This window comes from Buteo buteo, chromosome 13 (genome assembly GCF_964188355.1).
Source record: "Buteo buteo chromosome 13, bButBut1.hap1.1, whole genome shotgun sequence".
Lineage (NCBI taxonomy): Eukaryota > Metazoa > Chordata > Aves > Accipitriformes > Accipitridae > Buteo > Buteo buteo.
In genome coordinates, this window is record NC_134183.1 from 20,778,231 (window position 1) to 20,784,230 (window position 6,000).

Here is a 6,000-nt window from a genome sequence, read left to right on the forward strand (position 1 = left end):
CTGAATTTATAGCCAGTTGGGACCAAAGGAATTAGCCTAAAGGAATGCTGGGACCTTGGAGGACTTAGAAGGCTCCATCTCATGAGGCAAGGGGTGTCTTGGAAAATTTAGGCTTTTATTTGCCAGCTGTTTCTCTTTTTCAGTTATTTCAACTATCAGAGCATCTGCAACAGATGGTGAGCTTTTGAGAAGAGTGACACAAGGGGATGGGAAATACTTGCTTGGGAGGGTTTCGTGGAGGTACCAAAAAGCACTCCCCTGTTTGGTGTAGTTCTTCCCTGGGGTGGGGAGAATAAATCTGGGCTCTACAAAAAGCCAAATCCTACTTAACTAGAAAGATTAGAGATGGAGATTGTGTGTGAAGTTGGGGCCCTTGATTGAAGGAGGTGCTGCTGCTTCACCACAAATTTTAGCTAAAAATAGTGTGTTTCCCCCCCCTCCCCCTTTAATTGCTCACCCCCCCCCCCCCCCCCCCCCCCATGCCTATGGGAAGCTGGAGAGGTCTTAGGTCTGTGCTCTTGGTCTTCTGTAGGGCTGTTAGAGGTGCCTGTGCCACAAGAAGTGGGTCTGGACTTGATCTGCTGCAAATATAAAAGCTTGTTAGGGAAGCAAACAGGTCATATTACACTATTCTTGTACCTTAAATAAATCAAGAAAGGTGTAAATGTGCTAGTCATGAACTTATTTCTCCCTTGGGGTACTTCCATGAGATGTTTCTTTCTCTTCCTTCCCCCACCTTGTTCTACCTTTGCTGCTTTGGATGGCATCAGCTTATTGGAAGGGTTTGCTGAAAATAGTAATATGAAAAAGGCATGTTTTCTGTTTGCTCATCTGGAATATTCTAGGACAGATTAACTCATTTAATTCTTCACCCCATAAATTTGGGGTTCTCTTTCTAGTTTTGTCTTGCAGAAATGTTAAGGCAATAAAAGCATAAGTAAAAGAAGCTGCAGTATTTTTTTCTTTTTTTTTTTCTAGATAGAGATATGCCTCTTGCAATTTTAATCACCAGGTGATCTGCCTTTTTTTTTTTTTTTTTTAAGAGTAGCAACTGAAATAAAAATACCTATGCTTTTCTGCTGAAGTAAGACAGTTCCTACCTAGAAAAGTTTCTCACGATATGAATCTAGGCTTTTGGGAGAAGGAAAATAGTATAGGAACTCAAGGTTCAATTTTTTTTCAAGGAATCCAGCATGTGGATCCAGTGATGATGAACTTATGCCTGGGGCTGGTGTTGTTCACAGGTGGGTCATCCCAGTTTGATGTCAAGGGATCTGCAGTTGACTGATGTTCTCAAGGTACTCCCCAAAACTCAGCTGGCAGAAAGGCCATTCCCCACCTTTTATCCTCTATATCCCCAAGGAAGGGGAGGTTTGGGTTTATTCCTCTTCTTTGCTCACAGGAGTGTAAACTTAAATCTTACCTCTAGGAGAATGCCTTAACTCTCAGTCAATGGGCTGTTTCTAGGGAAACTGGTGTTTTTGATGACCCTATTCTGAAAATGATTCCTTCGCTGCTCCTAGGAGCTGTTTGCTACTCTTTGGACTTTCCTGGACTTGGTCTAGAATTGCTCAATTTTTACTACTGCAAGTAAATGAGAATTAAAAAAATGCCACTGCCTGCTCACTCTCCAAAGGCAGTTTTCTTGAAGCAGAATAGACACAACAATTTGAAAACCTCAATCAAGTTCTTTTACTGTTTAAAAAACACAATATTTTATGGATGTAATTTATACACAGCAAAGAAGAGGGCTATTCCCAATATTATCTTTATCTTCTAGACATAAATAACAAACAACTCTGGTAATCAAAATTTACTGCAATTGTAATAGGTTTTGGCATCGTTTATGTATCGCAGGGAATGTTAACATAATGTTGACTTTCAGGACTGAGGCCAGTTTTTTTTTGGTTGGTTGTTTTTTTTTTTTTCTTCTTTTAGGCTGGATTCATTACAAAAAAAGTCCAGTATATATGTGGCTTTTATGGCATTGGAGAGATTAATTCTCGTAAATAACACCATTTATATGTCCTAATCCAAAAGTTGAAATTATCTGTGACAATGTGAACACTAAAAAGTTGTATGCTATGAAAATATTTCAATAATTAATGCATGCACTATCTAGAGCAATTGACAGTGAGGTCATAAACATAATGGGCCATCTGTGTTTGATTTGTATCTGAAAATGCTTAAAGGGAAAGGCAGGTAATTCAGGCTTTTCTTACAAATGTAGACAGGCAAGATTTTTCACCTTCTCAGAAGGCTGTTGAACCATTTCATTGCTTTAAAGAAGAAGAAAAAAAATGTTCTTCCAAGCTAGAGCCTTTTAACACGCTTGCATTTTGCTCCTGTATTCTCTGACAAGCAGAGCACACCAGCAGGACTTTTAGTTTTCTTTTAGAGTATACAGAGGGTTGTCATTCTCCCTTATTTACTTTATATTGTTTGCTCTATAAAAAATGCCACTTCAGGCTCCTGAGCAATCCCACTAGTTCACTTTGCATTCTGGGACCTGGTTTTAAATAGTTTTCTTTGGACCTTTCCAAGTTCAAATCTTCGCTGGGCTGTTGAAAGACAGCAAAACTTTTATGCAGGTGTCTGGCTCGTTGCACCTTTATGACCCTTCTCTGGATTTGTCCCAGCTTGTCTCCTGAACCTTTTCTCCCTTGTGAAAGTCGAGGTTCAGGTTACCTGCATATCTGGGATTGGATTTAATTTAGCACTAGATTTGTGTGCTGTAATGGGGAGAAATGGATTGTCCTGCTATCGTTAGGAATAACTCTTTATCTCTGAACTTATATGCATTGGCATAAAGCCAATATCAAGCTGGAATGACTCAATAAATAAACAACCAAATACCCCTCTTGTTTTCACTGGCTGATCTGATGACAGTTGGACTCCTGCTCTTGGCACTGACTGAGGCTCTACTGAAGGAAATGCCATTATCTTTCCCATGCCAGGCAGAGATTAATACATTCTTAGAAATTGAATCCAGACAGGACTTCTAAATGATTTCATGTGACCTCCTGTATATCAGGGCTATTAAATACTACAAATTACCTATGATAAGACCAGATATTGCAACCTATTTAAAACTCTGTACAATTTTTTCCCTCTGCTCTGCCCTTTCTCATTGCCCAAATATTAAGTGTAGGCAGAAAATAGGTCATAACAAGGTAGCACTAATGTCTAGAGAAACTGGCTGAAATATATCCAGGTAATCCCACACAGTAAGAATTTCCTCACTGTCCCTGATAATCTGATCTGGGATTAATTTCCTTCTCAGGTCCAAAACTAGTGGTCAGTGCGATCCTGAGCACGAAAAGAACGGACACCAGCTACCACCTGTGAGATGTCTCCATTGCCACCATAAATTTTGACCACCTCTTCAACATCTCATCTCTAGCATTGCAAAATCTTTGATGTAGCCAAGGGAAAAAATACTGGAATAAAGCAAGACCAGAAGCTGAATTATACCACCAAGGTGTGAGAATTATTTTTGACATTGCAAGTATTTGTCTAATGCCCAGGACTCTGAAGCATAAATATTTTCTTAATGTTGAACCACAAGGATAATAAAAGAAGACAAGGCAAGGCTCCAGACTCACAGAATAGTAAGAGGAAGACTTTGGTCTACGGATGCTGAGGCTGGCAATACACTTCTCTCACTTGCATAAGAATCCTCCTTCTTTCCCCATATCCTTTCAAATATGAGTGTGTATAAATTGCTGAGTGTTCCAAGTCAGATCATGAAGAAGACAAATTCTATGTTGTCTCAATTAAAATGGATAGCCACCTTTCACCTATTTTTATTTTCAGCTGTACTGTTGTATCTACAGATTGAAGAATTTCTCCTAAGAGCTAAAGCAGAATCTTTTTTTTTTCTTTGTAGAGAGCAAATTTTGCTTAAAACACTTCAAGGCCACTCATCTCAAAGTTTAGCAGCTTTCAGTACTGGGAAACTGCATCTTACTTAAAGGTGACTTTCCGTAACTTCTGTTTCCACTTTTACATCTCCAATATTCTCCCTGCGTACAGGTACCACTGCTTAGAAATTGAGTCCTCCTCTTTCCCTTTTGTTAAACCGCAGAAGTTGAGTTTTTATGTTGCACAATAGTGCTTGTTTCTGGTATCTAGATTATTTTCAACTCCTATGGTCTTACTTCAGTATTTGTCTCCCTTTTCAAAGCAGAGTTGGACCCAGCTGTCTAATGATTTATCTTACCAGTGCTTTTTGTCAGAAACAAGATAATTTCCTTGTTTCTACTTGGATTTTTTTTTTTTTTTTTTTTTTTCCCCCCAGCTCTGGACTCCAGAGGTTTTTGGCCTCTTTATGCTATAGCATTAAGGAGAGGTGGAGATTAAATCTTTCAGGTTCAACTGTTTTGAGACAGTTTTCCATTCTATAAAAGTAGCCTTATTCCCTGACTTTTGCTGTATTTAGCTACATTACAGTAAATACAGAATAACAGACTCTGAATCAGAATTTGTCCTCTCCCATCATTTGTTAACGTAATAATTCTTCCTGTCACCTACAGATTTTATTAGCACAATTTTATGTACTATGTGAAAATTTCATAATAAAGTTCATTATATTGTAAACTGCAAGTTGGGTCAAACCAAAGCAAAACCTGACCCAAGCACAGTCTACGATAGATGCTTAGGGAAAGATTATAAGAAGGACTCTGTAGCCTCCTGGTTTCATAATCAGCAGTTAAAAGACAACCAAAGCTGATGTTTAATATTACTGAGTGAAGTTTCATGTTTTTTTTTTAAATCCATATATACTTTTGTTCTTTGCAACATCTATGAAAATGAATTCTGTCATTTAATTTGTGCTGAGGAGAAAAATACTTTCTTGTAACAGGTGCCCTGTATTGTATTATGAAAAATAATGAATAATCATTCTCTACTTACCTTCTCTATTCTATTCCAGATTTTACAGGCCAAACATCATGTTCCTTCTTTCTTTTTTGAGGTATTCTTTGCTTAAAAAAAGGCAGTAAGGTGTTATAATCTTCTGTATCTGTTCTGAGCCAGAATGACCAGAACCACCATGGTTTTATACATGGCATGAGGATATTTTCTGGCTTTTCATTCTCTACTCATATTCCTGTACCTTATTTTCCCTTTTGTGGAGCACTGAATTGATGCTTTACAGTGAATTATTCACAATCACTGAGATCTTTCTGGCATAGATGTGTTTAGAGCCTATGTGCGTGTCTGTATTGTACTTGCATCGCTCTCCACCCAGTGACACTGAATTTCTCCTGTTTTTCTAATACCCTGGCACTTTGTACAGTGAGATCTCTTAGCTTGGATAGTCTTGGATAATTGTCTATAATTTTTCCATATATGATTGGTATAGTTGGTAACATAGACTCCTGGGGGGGACCCTGCTCAAAAACTCTCCCCAGTCTGAAAACGGGGTATTTATTCTTGTAACCATCTCATTTTATAATAGCTCATTTTAAGGGCCTTTGCTGTGAAACCTTCTCAAAATCTTTCTAAAAATCTCTGTATCTTTCCTGGAGATGCATGTGTATTTGTTGATTCCTTTGACAGAACCTTATTAAAAGGGGTTTGTGCAGACCAAGGAATGGTGCTGAATATCACTTGGCATCAAAAACCGTGGTGGTTTTGCTTAGTTAAATTTAAGATCATTTCGAAAGGAGAGCGTGGTTTTTCTACATAGGACCATGGTCTGCTATTCAGGACATACAGGTTATACTCCTTCTCTGCAAAAAAATTTGTCTTACTGAGCAAGTAGTTTCATCTTTCTGTGGTGCAGTTGCTCAGAGTTGCAATCATTACTTATTTCTTCCTTCTCCTCTACTTAGCTTCTAAGCTTTCCAGGATAGGTGTAGCATATTTATACATACATTTCTTTAAACCATTTCATTTGGTAACTCTGGATTATGTCATAATCCAACCTGATAATGCATTTGTTAAGGTCAAGTAGTTTGATAAGGACATTAGGTTACTGCTTTTAATCAAGCTCTA